Below are 15,232 nucleotides of genomic sequence, written 5' to 3'. Positions count from 1 at the left end.
TCATGAGCATCCAGTAGAGTTTTACGGCCTTGACCCTTACGCACAGCAATTCTTCCAGATTCTCTGAATCTGTTGATGATGATAACTTAAAAGTCTTTGCTATTTTACGCTGGGTAACACCATTCTGGTATTGCTGCACTATCTTTCTGCGCAACAATGGGTGCGTTCACACTGCGGCCTGGGGTGACCCAATTCCGATTTTTTTGCCGGGGCCAGTAAATGCGACCTGTATGTCTTCTGTTAAGTGTTCAGTTTCCTTTTTCCAGCCACTTATTGCTACTTGTCCCAACTTTTTTGGGATTTGTAGACACTGTGAGGTTTTGAATCAACATATTTTTTCTTTAAAATGTTACATTTACTCAGATTAAACTTTTGATCTGCCATCTATGTATGCCATCTATCTATCTCCACATAATTACATTCAATTTTTATTCACAAATTGTTTAGTGTCACAACTTTTTTGAAATCTGGTTTGTATATATGTAGTATATATAGTATATACTACATATATAGTGTAGTATATATAGTAGTGTAGTATATATATATTTATATATATATATATATATTTATTTATAGATAGATATAGCGATAGAGAGGGAGAGGGCGAGATAGATGGAGATTATAGAAAAATTTGTATATAAATAAGATGATTGAGTTAAACCTGAAATGACGAGTGAGGCAGTTCTTCACTATATTTTCTAATTATTTTTTAATATAAAACTAAAAACGTCTTATTTTAATTAAATTTTAGGATTTAATTTTGATATTATATATATGTTTTTGATATTTTCTGGTTGTCTTCTAGAGGTCTCCCTCTGTCATCCAGAAGTGAGAGAAGTCACTGGAAACAGAGTTTTTCAGCAATGAGCACAGCAAATTAGTGGGGGAAAAAGAAAAATGTGATTTTTCATTAGGTTTTTATTGTTGAAATTATGCATCAGATCTGGTTGCCACTTTCTGGTTCTGTTCTAGAGGTGTCCCTCTGACACCCAGTTCTCTTACCTCACCGCTGTTCCCAGATATAGTGACAGCACAACTGCAGAGTAAGACACAGAGAGCTAGCCATGGAGCTAGCCACACAGTAAATAAGTAAAGTACAGCGATATATTTGTTTTCTTTCTTCCGACGTCATGAAGTGACGAGCTGAACTATAATTTAACTGGACACAGATTTTTTTAAGGATGACACAAAAAAAGTAAAATATTATACAGGACTTCCTTGCTTTGTCATTTTATTATCATTGTTTAACACTGTTAGGCCTTTTCTGTCAGTATCATTGTTTAACACTGTTAGGCCTTTTCTGTCAGTATCAAAAAAACTTCCACAGTTTCAAATGGTTGTACTCACACTAATGCGTCTAAGACTCGATCTACCTGTTCAGCATCTTTGCATCTTTTCAATGTCTCACATAAAACTCTGTCTTTGCTGACACCCTTGATGTGTTGTATGCACACCTTAAGCCTTAAGCCCATGGTAAACTGGCCTGAGAGGCTCAGTTTACAAGCCACAATGCCTCCTCAGTTTTTGGAAACATTTGGAAAACATGTAGCAATTATTGTTGACTGTTTTGAAATAGCCACAGAAAAACCCTCTAATTTAAAAGCACGTGCACAATCCTTCTCCCGGTACAAAGGCAGACACACTATGAAATATCTTATTGGAATAACACCACATGGGTCGATTTCTTTTATTTCTAAGGGATGGGGTGGACGTACTTCAGACAAGCACATTACAGAACTGTGGCCTTCTCTCCAATTTATTACCTGGAGACATTGTGTTAGCGGACAGAGGCTTTGATAATAGAGACAGCATAGGAATGATGTGTGCTGAGTTCAAAATGCCATCATTCACTAAAGGGAGATGTCAGCTGGATGCTAAAGATGTTAAAGACACGCGAGCTTTAGCTCACCTCACAATTCATGTGGAAAGAGTGATTGGCTGCATGAGGAACAAATACAAACTGTTACACAGAACTGTACCAATTAGGTTGCTGCTTACATTGAGGGTGAAGAGGTGACACTTCTTGACAAGATTGTGTGTGTGTGTGTGTGTGTGTGTGTGTGTGTGTGTGTGTGTGTGTGTGTGTGTGTGTGTGTGTGTGTGTGTGTGTGCTGCAGCTTGGTGAACATGTGTTCTAGTGTGGTTGTAAAACCTAAAGCAAATGAAATCTGAACATGTTGATATGAAACTCCAATGCTGCACTGATAATTAAAATGCAGATTGGAAAAAGATTTTCTGCACTCATTCTTTTGAAGTATTTGTAGTCAGGACTGTTTTACGTAAAATGTAGATAGAAAAAATAAAATTGTATTGTTCCATTCATGATTGTGTTGACATTTTTGTACAGTTAGCACTGGTTGAAATTAAACATTTCAGAGTAAACAATAAAGGTGACAAGTAAATATTATGAAATAAAACAAATATTTATCTAAAATGTGACTATTTGACATATTTCAGTTAAGAAGTGAACATGTAATGAAATAGATCCTGTCCTAGCATTTTATGTAAGTGAACATTACAGGTAACAAATGTGTCGACCATCTGAGGTAATAAATTTTATTGAAAAATTGCTACACAAAAAAGTGCAAATATTAGTCTAACAGTCTGATTTACATGCTTCTTGACAAGATTGCTAGACTATATCTCCCTTGAAGCTGGAGTACGGGTGAAATATCTACCTACAAGTTCTGGAAGGCAAATATTTTTAAAGAAGCTTTGTGCTTTTTGTAGACGTGGTTCCCAGAATTCCTGATCTGGAAAGACACGGACGACAGCCATGTCTTTCTGGGTCCATGCAACGAGGTCACAGTGGTTTGATTTTGTCACAAAAATCTCAGTTTGTATCTGTGTATAGTATGGATGATGTTTCTTCAGGTGAAGTTCATTGCTAGACAGCTGAAGGAAAACGTTTTTGTCGTTTGCATCCACGGCCTCCTGGACGAAGGATGTCCTGTATTTGTAAGGACACTTTATCTCATTACCACAGCAGTCACATGTTGTGAGTCCATCAGGAGAAGCTCCAAGTTCAGAGAAGTCAGTGTTTATGATGAAACCACTCGATTTAACTTTAAGATTTTTGTGACAAGCTCTAATTTTAATGTAGGCCTTTTGTGCATCACCCTCATGATTCACACCCCATTTTGTTTGTACTGTAGACACGGTGTTGCCTGGGTTGCACACCTGTTTTACAACTGTTAGTGCTGGGCTTTCCAAACTGGTGGCAAATACAGCATGCATAGAGGATGCTGTAATTCATCCAGCTCGACATTCATACCAGGCTTTTCAATAGCTTCTGCCTGCTCATCAGTCACTATTGCAGCATCTTTGTATTTTTCACAGAACAGCAAAAGAGCTGACAAATCATGGGAGTGGATGTTTTTGTTGTACAGAGATGCAAGTGACTGAGGTAACATAACTGACTGCTCTGCTGTGTGTGTGTCAAGTTTTCTTCCGGTTTGGTTTACTGTGTGATCCCCACTTGAAAGGGATCGTTTCCACTGTAATCTTTGAACTGGATTTCACTCAGAGACTTTAATTTCATTGACTCATCTTTATTTTTCATGATGGTCCACATAGCTCAAATCTCAATAGCTCAATAGCCCATAGGTGAAAAACCTCAAAAGAAACAGAAACACATCTATTACATTCTGAAATTAACAAGGTAAATACATTGTGAAATCAGATTTCTACCCTTTCAAACCGATTATTTCAAAATAATAATAAATAGAAAATATTTTAGAGTAAATTTAGCAGCAATAAATAAATTAGCATTTTTATCAATATTTGTTAAATACCCTCACAAACATTACAACCAGCATTTCCCTTTTTCTTTCTACTTTAACCAATAAACACCAAGTGTATTTTCCTTCTTTTTCTTTTTTTTCTTTTCAACCTAGTAACTTGACCTCAACTAGACTAAACAACTTAATACAACAAACAATTCAGCATGAGCAGCAGCATTGAGCCTTAGCTTAGCATTGAGACAGAGGGGAGTGGTTACCTAGCAGTTCACCGGAACAGTGTGTGAATAGTGTGTAATACTTCTCCATTCCTGACAAACCAACAGCCTTACTGTGCTCTAATAGCGTGTCGAGCAGAGGACCCAAATCTTCCAGATTTGCAGGTGGGATTTTTCTTTTTTGCGGACGGCTTCTTCTGGCTGGTGTTGAGACTTTAAGGATTTTTTTTGTCAAGTATCTTCTTTTGAGAAGCTGAAGTACTGTAGTCAATTTTATGGCCAACTTCTGTGTGAATCTTTGTCAGATTCCCAGGTAATATCCAGTATGGTGGCTCATCTGTAACAGTTTGTGTGCCTCGTATCCTCACTGTTGCTTCCACCTTAAAAAGTAGGGCACCTATATTGGTGCAGGTCTCTGCTCCCCCTGCCATGCAGGTGCAATGTGAACAGTCAGCAGTGCCAGAGTTGCTCAGGATGACCCATGGAGTTAATAGTGGCTCATTGGGTCTCTGAGTGCATAACCTGCAAACACACAACTGAAATGAATGAACAGACAGAAATATATATACACGTGAACCTAGAACTAATTGTACTATCTATTATTCCAATCAACATTTTACTATTGACGAATAACCATGACATTGTAATTTCAAAGAGGTTATGAGTTACAAAGCGAGAAGTGCTGGTGGATCTAGCAGCTGCATATTTAGGTTTATATTGTACATACTTCAGATGTTATTTGCCTTTTTATAACTGTATTTTCTTTAATTGTACATGTGTAAATGACAAGTTAGTTCTCTAGGTCTTTCTATCATATTAGACAAGCTGAAAGGAAGTAAAAATGCAGTGGAATTGCCGACATTTAATTCAAACTTGGAGCTTCGCAAATCAGTTAGTACTTTAATAATAACACATTTACACTTTTTAGTACTCATACCAAGAAACATTCTGATTGACTGTAAAATAATGTACTTTAAGAATGTATATAAAATTAAGCAGCTCAGAGCTTACCGTTGTTCGAACCACAACGTCGCAATCCGGGGGGTAAAAATGTCCAAATCAGGTACCCGCCATTCGTAAACTGGACATGTGCCTCAACTGATTCGCGGTGTAAGCACTGACACCACAGACCAGGTAAGCAAACATGTCTGGGAATGTCAAATGAGGTAAATGATCAGGGTTTCTGCTCCAACTTTTTTGATCTCAAATGGGTCGTCTTGTCCAATTTTCGCTATTTTTTCCGTGTAGCGTTTCTTGGCTTCTGGGAGACGTTTTTCGCGATATAGCCCACTTTGTTTCAAACTGCTTTTCAGCATTGTGGAAGAGGAGAATACAGCGCTAACTCGACGAAAACACCGGAAAAAATGTATTTTGGTCTGTGGACCCCAAAGATGGCGCCGAGCGACGTAAACGTCATACGCTGTGACGTCAGCTCCAAAGCTCTATTATGCCATCAACACATCAGTAATGCGTTACTAATTCTAACATGTTACTATTTGCAATCCAATAATCAGATTAAAGTTATGCATAGTATAATGACCATCATTCCAGGATGAACACTCACTTTAGAATTTGCCTCACAACTAGCAAGATAAATAATCTGGTAGCACAGACAGGCTACCAGATTCTGATATGTCTTATTGGTCAAAAGACATTTGATTATTGGTCAAAATGCATTGATATAAATTGACTGGTAATTGAATTGGTTCTACCTCTTTCTAAAACCAAAGTAGAAAACGGCTCATAAAATAGGACTCAGCAGTTTTAAACTCAATACATCAGTTTGACCAACAAAAATAAAATCTAAAAAACAAGTTTTGTTCTTCTTGAACATCTCTCTACATCAGTGCAACAGTTTGATCTACAAAATAAATAAAAATGATACTTTTCACATCTAACAGACCTTTAGCTCCTCACTGTTAACTCAGTCTCACTTCCAGCTCTGCATTCAGTAACTTACCAAACATGAGCCATAAAAACACTGAGGCAAAAACCTAAATGTTTGTTTTCCTGTCATTTTCAGCTGAAAACATTTAACTAAAATATCTACAGATATGTGTTTCTGTCTCTGCCTCCCTCTGACTCTCTGCAGCCTGATGTTCCTGCAGGGATTCATGGATTTACAACAGACACTACAGTCATGTACAGTGTCAGATTGTGAACTAAATGTAAAAAGAATGATCATACAGAATGAGAATTTAAACAACTTCATTTTCAGATATATATACATTATACATCTCAACTCTATTTACTGTGTAGCAAAAATTTTCACAGATTTATTTTTAAACCTCTCCTCAAGCACTTTTCTTATTGCCTCCTAACCATTACCCTTATAACAACCCCTGGCATAAAGTATGGAATCACCAGTCTTGGATGAGCATTCATTCATTCATTCAGACATTTCATGCTGTAAAACAAACTCGGATCAAAAACATGATACAATAATAAGGTCATTCCAAAGTGCAACTTGTTGGCTTTCAGGAACACTCAAAGAAATGAAGAGAAAACATTGTGGAAGTCAGTGAATGATACTTTTATTGACCAAGCACAGGGAAATAAATATGGAGTCACTCAATTCTGTGGAAAAAAGTGTGGAATCACTCAAATTGGAGGTAGAAATAAGAACACACCCACATCTATTTCCTTTCCCTAAATGGAGACCTGCTCCAGATGAGATGTGCCCGTTAGTCTGCAGTTAAAAACACCTGCAGTCATGACGCCTTGGAGGGCTGCTGGACAAAGTGGAGTGGCAAGAACCATGGCTCCAACAAGAGAAATGTCCCTTGAAACAAAAGAAAGGATTGTGAAACGTCCTGAAGAAGGTAACCCTTCACTCATGGTTGCTAAAGATGTGGGCTGTTCACAGTCAGCTGTATCCAAGATATGGACCAAATACAAACAGCATGGAATGGCTGTTAAAGTCAAGCGTACTGGTTGACCAAGAAAGACATCAAAGCGTCAAGACAAACAACTTAAGGCCATTTGTCTTGAAAACTGAAAAATTACAACTAAACAGATGAAGCATAAATGGGAGGAAGCTGGAGCCAATGTATGTGACCGAACCGTAAGAAATCGCCTAAAGGATATGAGATTTCAATACAGGAAAGATAAACGAAAACCAGCATTGACACCTAAACATAAAAGAACAAGACTGCAATGGGCTAAAGAGAGGCAGTCATGGACTGTGGATGACTGCATGAAAGTTATCTTCAGTGATGAGTCAAGAACCTCTATTGGACAAGGTGATGATGCTGGAACTTTTGCTTGGTGCCGTTCCAGTGAGATTTATGAAGAGGCCTGCCTGAAGAAAACAACCACATCTCCACAGTCCTTGATGATATGGGGCTGCATGTCAGGCAAAGGCACTGGGGAGATGACTGTGGTTAATTCTTCTATCAATGCACAAGTTTACATTGACATTTTGGACAGTTTTCTCATCCCTTCAATTGAACAGATGTTTGGAGATGATGACATAATTTTCCAAGATGACAATGCATCGTGCCATAGGGCAAAATCAGTGAAGGGATTCCTTGAAGAAAGACACATTCAGTCGATGCCATGGCCTGCAAATAGTCCAGATCCCAACCCCATTGAAAACCTGTAGTGGAGATTGAAAAAAAATGGTCCACAAGAAGCTGCAACGCTGATCTGGCAACTGCTATCAGAGAGTTGGCACCAAATTGATCCAGAATACAGTTTGTCACTCATCAGTTCATGCCTCAGAGACTGAAAGCCATTATAAAAGCCAAAGGTGGTGCAACTAAATACTAGTGATGTATTTTGAATGGTCTTTTGTTTATGTGTTTTTCATGATTCCACACTTTTTTCCTCAGAATTGAGTGACTCCATATTTATTTCCCTGTGCTTGGTCAATAAAAGTATCATTCACTGACTTCCACAATATTTTCTCTTCATTTCTTTGAGTGTTCCTGAAAGCCAACAAGTTGCACTTTGGAATGACCTTATTATTGTATCATATTTTTGATCTGAGTTTGTTTTACAGGGTGAAATGTCTGAATGAATGAATGCTCATCCAAGACTGGTGATTCCATACTTTATGCCAGTGTGGAAATAATGAAAGAAATATTGAAACGTTGAAATAAATCAACCTGACATCAGTCTTCACCTGTTCTCCTTTCTGATTTTATTGAAATTAATATAATTTTTATATCTTCACACTCTGAAACTCCACCTGGCTCTCCTATGTCTTCACTGACCTGCTCCTCATAATAAAATAGTTTAGTTTATTTAAAAATTAAAAACAGTTAATACATATTTCAATAAACTAAATGAAGATCTCACCAGAGCTTCTTCACCTTTCTTCATCATTCTAGCTCTGCTGTTCTCCTAAATACCTAAATAATATAATATATCATATCATATAAATACATGTTAAGTGGTCGAGTATGATCAGTTGTTGGTCACTTTAAAAAGTCTCATTTCGCTGCTGTTTCAGTCTCATTCTAAATCATTGTGACTAGACTAGTTAACTTTTAAACAGTTAGCAGTAAAATTTTGGACATGTAACTATTCAAGAATTAAAACCGCTTAACCAAAAAGATTTAGTTCTATGAAAGTAAACTGACAACAAGATGTTATAACCGAGTGATATCCATGGCAACATTCCCGACAGACAGTTCACCTCATTCAAACAGAGTTTCTCTGACTCCGTCTGCTGCTGCCTTTACTCTGAGCCGTTCAGAGGGGGGAGGGGGAGGAAGCGCTCTGCTGAATGCGCTGTTGTGCGCCTTCAAAGTAAAAGCACGCCAGTGGAAGATTTAAAAATTCTTCGCAACTGCGGTGAAATTATTGGGCAGGACGAATGTGACTCTCTCCAATATTGGGGGGGACATGTCCCCCCGACCCCCAGCTTCCTACGCCTATGCTGGTGAGAAGGCTGAATGGTTCAGAGCACTTTCTCATTGCTTGCAGACATGTTGCGCTAATGAAAATGCAACCATTACGCTTGAATTGGCCAGTCTCACACAAATCCATATCAGTCATTGTGAAATGCTCTCTGTGATGGCATGTCTTTTTCACTAACTGGGTGATTCATGACTACAATCCCAAATCAGGTTCACAGTTGAGTCAGCTACAGGATTTTTGTGGTCCACAAAATCTTTCAGGAGAGAAGGGGGAGATTCTTTTATTTATTAACTTATTGTACTTTTATTTCTTTGTGTTTTCATGTATATGTATTGAATAAGAAATGTGAAAATAACACTAATTCATATCCCAGTTTATATTGTGATGGGTGGCAGTAATAATATGATTTATGTAAAACTTAAAATAAAAAATAAAAATCACATACTAATTGAGTGGAATGTATATACTGTAATCTGCTGCTCTTTTCCCCACACTTTGAACACTGCAGCCTATGCTATGTCCTGGCAGTATGCTTTTTTTTTCATGCCCCCAAAAACATTAACAGGAGACTAATCAGATTTATGTGTGGTTCGCAGAGGTCCGATAAAAGGTAAGGTAAGGTAATCTTATTTATATAGCACATTTTCAACAACAAGGCAATTCAAAGTGCTTAAAACTATGTGACGAATCAAGAGCACTTTCACAATTCAATGACCGATGTTGTAAATCCATCATTTGTATTCACACTCATCATGGAAAACACTTGAAAAGCATATGATGGAGCTTTTAAGGTAAAGGTGATCAATCTAGCGGTTGATGAAGAAAATCGAGCTGCTGCACGTAATCTTGAAATAAATGAATTGATGGTGAGACGGTGAAGATGCCAGCCTGACAAACTGAGTCAATGCAAAAAGATGACGAAAGCTTTCAGAGGTAACCATATAAAGATGTCCTGAACTTGAAAACTTTCTTGAAGATTGGTTTGACACACAGACAGCAAGCTGCTGCTGTTTCCATCATGCAGATCCGACTGGAGGCTTAAAAAAATAAAAATAAAGCCACTGAAATGAAAATCAAAAGAATTTAGAGGTGGGACATCACGTTGTTTTAGATTTGTGAGATGAAAATGTCTGTCCTTTAGAGCACACACAGCTTTGTGTCAGCAGGAAAACAAAAATATAACTAAATATGCCTAAATGCTCCCCAACAAAAACACTCACAAACATCCCTGGTGAATACAACAAAGGAATAAAACTCCACTAGTCTCTTGAATCTAAATAAAAGCTTGGAACCCAGGGACAGCATAGGTCCCTTTTTAAAATGAGCCAGAGGGCTAGATTATAAGAGCTCCCCTTCCCTAAACAAAGCCCAAAACTACTTTTAATCAATAATAACTACCAAAAAGAAATCATTCTGAAACAAACAAAAAATGAAACAGTAGCAGGTAGAGATGTGCCGATCAGGTTTTTTCCTGCCGATACCGATCACCCCTGAGGGCCGATCACCGATACCGATCACATAATTTTTTTTATTTTTTATCATAAACACTACCGGTTACATTATGTGGAAAAAGGAACCATAAATTCATCTTAATTTAGACAAAAACTTGTTTTTAATAACTTTTTCCAAGAAGAAAACTAAACAAAACAGGCATTGTGCAAATTGTACTGCTATCAATAATACTATCTTTAACAGACTGATAACATATGGAGGCTCTGAAGAGGCTAAATAATGCAAAGAGTCAAAATAAAACCTCTCAACATTGCCAAAAAATTCAAGTATAAAAGGCAATACAGGATCCATTACAATAAACAATCCTGAGTTACTGAATGAAAACTTCCTGATAGCATGGCGGCTAGCTGATTACTGCTAGTTCTGAGTGGCTGTTTCTGACTGAGTGGAGTAATACGTATGTATAATGTATTTTTTAGGTTAGATGCTGCAGCTTTAAACAGAGGTTCGGTGTGAGAGTCACTACCAGGTGAGCAGAAGCGGCGCTCCGTCTGTGAAATATTACTACCTGTAGCGTAGCAACGGTTCAACAGCGAGAGCAGAACCAGCGTCTTACATCGCAGCTCCAAGACTTAAATAATTTTGCGGGTTATTTGTTTAGCTTTCTGACCGTCATGCTAATCCGGGTGAGTGTTTGTAGCTGTGCTGCTTTACCTGCTATCTGATTCTCCATATGTCTTTTTTACTGCAGTGAGCCTCGATGCAGCCAAACTCCGTCAAGTATGGCATTGTTTTTATGTCGTATTAGCTTCGTTGTGTTGATGCATTTTGACCTGCTTCAATTTTCTGCCGCAACACGCAAACTTCCCCATTCACTCAGTGCGTTATAGTTCCACATAGCTTAGGATTTGTTGCTCCACGTTTGCGCAGAGTGAAGGAAAGAGGAGACCAGCTGCACAGGCAGGCTGAGAAATGAGATGCAGGTGATCGGTATCGGCAACAAGAGCCAATGATCACCGATCACGCACTTTTTCACAAAAATCAGCCGATTATGATCGGTGACCGATCGATCGGCACACCTCTACTAGCAGGCCAACCTACACACAAAAGAGATAAGGTTAGGCAAGCACCTTAAGTAGCCAAACAATACTAATAATTGGCCTTTACCTCCTCTAAAGTGAAACCAGTCAACGGCGCTGTTTGTCGCTCCCTCTAAAACGAAGTCACCTTCAAAGATCAAGTGGAGGAATTAACAATAATTCTAATTCCTTTTATTCACATAGGTTCTAAACCCAGCTGATTAAAAGCATGTGGCTTTCAATCAGGTGCACTCTGTAATCCAGAATTTATGGCATTTGTATGTGTTAAGTCGTTTTTATGGATAGTATTTGTATATAATGTTTGTAACTTTTGTTTTATGTTGCTACTTATCATTGGGGGGGCTGTATAAGGGGGAAAGATTACGACAATTCCAAGGGCCCTTGACCGACAGAAGTTGATTGACAGCACTAAGACCCTCCTCCTGGTTCTGATTGGTTGCAAAGTGCTACCCCCTAGCACAGAGTAAAAATATTTGCGGGGTTCAAATGACCTTGGGCCCCATGTATAAAAGAGTGTGCAGTTTTCACACTAAAACTTGTACGGACAAATTTAGAAAGGTGCGGCGCACAAAAAAATCAACCTAAAACCTAAAGTCACGTGCACCTTTCCTTTATAAATCCTAATTTGTGGGAAATAGAGCGCAGCTGCTGGTCCGCCCTGTCGCCACCCATAAATACATATGTAAATTAGTATAAATACTCGGAAGTCTCCCACCACGTGAAGCAGTAACCATGGCAATGTCCTTGTTTGAAGCAGTATGAGTATTTATAATAATTATATATTTTTATTTAAAAGGTGCTTTGAGGGCACATAATATCACCTCACAAAAATTTAATAATACATTTTAAAGGAAAAAAAAATCATTTTTTTTCCATTTCAGATGGATAACTAACGACAACCGATGACACACCCTGAGCAGCTCCTTGTAAATTATTTCCACACTAAAAGAAGCCATAAGAAACACACACGTCACAGTCACTTCAGTTCAAATTGCAAGTGCCATTTGGCCAGTTCATCATGTCGATTGAACATGTGTGCCCGACATTTGTGGCAAGTAACAGAAATAACGAAACGTTCCCACATCCTCCCACCCCACTGCAACAGTGTTTGGTGTTCTCAGAAGCCCTGGGTTAGCAGTGCCTTTGTCTTTCAGTCTGTGATTTGTGTTGTTAGCTGGGCTAGAAGATGCCCATGAATGAAACTCCTCCCTCTTTGAAGACCAGCACACATCATCACTCAGGGTGTTATGTTGCCCTCATCAGGGCAGTTCCTGTAACATCTCTAGCCCTGATGATGTCTGTGATTGTGCAGTTAAATTATTAGGTGGTGTATTTATCTATTCACTCATATTGTAATGAGCCAGATAAAAAATGCTGTTCATTCTTAGAGATAGAACTAAATTCAAGTCTTGTTCATTTGTGCCCTTTATCACTAAAGGTTCTTACTTTTTGGAAAAAGCTGTTGAAAGGCAGATGACAGTGATGCCTCTGAAGTCTGGCAGCAGGAGTATTTTTAGCTCATCAGGCAGGTAGCTGCAAACACATCAAAGGATTATTCTGGGATTACAAGAAACCTAAAGCATGGGTTCTGTGGAAGCAGCCGGCAGTTTCAACATTATTTTTTATTTTTTTGTATTTTAAAAGAAAATGCCTCAAGTCTCTGGAATAGATGGCCATATTTTCAGAAACGGCATTGCTGCAATATATTGCATAAACTGTTATATTCGTCTACATGTGGAATGGTAGTAATAACAGCACAAGTGTGGTGTGTTCATATTTGAGTCAATGATAACATTGTTAGATTGTGAAAAATGGCCCTAAAATTGGACTGGTGATCCCCTTATGGGTAAGCAAGGTACTGCCAGAGCTGAAGTTGAGGTCATGGTGACTGACTACAAGATGTTACTCTACTAATGAAGATCGAACATTAAAAAAATGAAACCTTCGCATGATTAATAAATCAAAGAGGCACTGGAAGCATTGGCTCTCATCTTAGTGCTATTTGTTTTAATATCACTTGTCATTTAATGTAATGCATTTAATGTATGAAGACTGATTGAGGAAAATAAAAGGAGCTGGGGTGGAAGGAGGACGTGTACGGATTTGGTGGGCTACTGAGATAGCTGCGCTCCAGAGTGAGGAACGAACGCCCGGTGTAAAGTCCAGAAAGGTGGACAGAAGGCCCAGCACAGAGGATTAGCGCAGAGGGGAACCTCTGCCTGCGCCTGTGAGTAGCGCTCTTGTCTTTTTTAGCTGGATCGGGCTGAAAGGGGCAATGCCAGAGGAGCGAAGCAGTGCTGGAGCTTTTATAGAGTCAGCTGTATGCCGGCAAAGAGGAGTACACTGCAGATAGCTCACCTCCACCAGACACAGCACAGCAAGTGGAGCCCAATCTGTGGCTCCTGTTACTTTTTAAAGTCCTAAACTGGGGACTTTAAAAACAATTGTTAGATTCTGGATTTTAGCTGAAAAACGGGAAAAACTGTTTTACGGAGTCCGTCACAAAGGTGAAGGTTAAACAGCAAGTTAAAAACCCTTTTTAGCTTGGTGTTTCCTTGGGTATTTGAGTTGTTTGCTCCCCCTTGTATTTAGAACTGGGTTTGAGACCATTCCTGTCACAGTAGCACTGTTGCCTTCCAGCAAGAAGGTTTTGGGTTGAAAATCCTGTCCTTGGGTCTTTTTTTTTTAGTGGAGTTTGAATGTTCTCTCTCTGTATGCAGGAATTCTCTGTGTTGGATTCCATTTTGGTTCAAGGACTATCCATACACTACTAAGTAAGTGCATCTTCAAGCATTTCTTGTGCTGGAAACACCAATGCTGGAGACAATACTGCCAAATCGACACCCTGCGCTCCAGAGTGAGGAACTGATAGAACTGATCCCCACTATAAAAGCAAGACCTGAATCCCAAAGCCCTGTCTGGGGAGTAAGCCTCCAACAGAGACACAAGAGCTCTAAACTTATTTCTTTTAACCTGCTGGCCAGGAAGAACATTTGTTTCAAAAGCTTTTAAGACTTCACAGGATAACTTCTAGAAAGTGGTCTGCTTTCCCCATGTTTCTGCATTCCCATTGAGAAGCAAGAGGTGTTTTGACACTACGGTCTACAGAGGCCTGCTGTGGCACGAGGCTGGTTTGTACACATTTATTTTTTTACTTTCTGTTTTAATAGAATGGTGAGAGGACTCTTGCCTGGTCACCTGGATTTCCAGCTAAGTTACCAAACGACGATACTTCATCAGGATGAATAATATCACTTCTGACACTGTGGCCAGTAACATTGAAGCCCCGCAAAGAACGGTGCTGTCACCCATCTTCTTCACTCTGTACACCTCAGACTTCTGTTATAACTCTGAAATGTATCATATTCAGAAGTACACTGATGACACTGCCATCATGGGGTGCATCAAGGACAGTGAAGAGGAGTACAGGAGCCTGTTGAGGGACTTTGATGTCTGGTGCCATAGAAACGGCCTGCAGCTAAACACTTACAAGACCAAGGAACTGACCATTGACTTCAGGAGGGACAGAAGCAGTCCACGACAAGTTCTGATAGTTCTGATAGACTGAGGAACTCCTTTGTCCCTCGTACAATGAAACTCTTCACTCCTCACTGGAGGTTTGAAGGGGGTCTAACAGGAGTACAATAGAAACAGAGGAACTACAGGATTGGGCTGTTAATGTACTTTTAAAAAAATTAAAGTATTGATGTATTGTTTGATGTGTTGGTGCTGTGTGGGAGATGGGAACTACAGTTTCCCTGAGGGTAAATCCCAAAGGGATTAATAAAGTTTTTATCTATCCAATACTCACAATATTAAAAAATATTAATATATATAAATATATACAATATCACAC

General features: G+C 38.9%; 1 protein-coding gene and 1 pseudogene across 6 annotated transcripts in view; both read left to right on the top strand.

The window, feature by feature from the left end:
- arhgef4 (Rho guanine nucleotide exchange factor (GEF) 4) overlaps window positions 1–15,232 on the top strand; it is an 87,543-nt gene that overhangs the window by 16,438 nt on the left and 55,873 nt on the right. The window lies entirely within an intron of this gene.
- LOC145549500 (uncharacterized) lies at window positions 1,160–3,544 on the top strand (annotated as a pseudogene).

Source organism: Poecilia reticulata, chromosome 20 (assembly GCF_904066995.2).
Source record: "Poecilia reticulata chromosome 20, P_reticulata-male-v2, whole genome shotgun sequence".
Lineage (NCBI taxonomy): Eukaryota > Metazoa > Chordata > Actinopteri > Cyprinodontiformes > Poeciliidae > Poecilia > Poecilia reticulata.
This window is presented reverse-complemented; position numbering and strand designations above follow the sequence as displayed.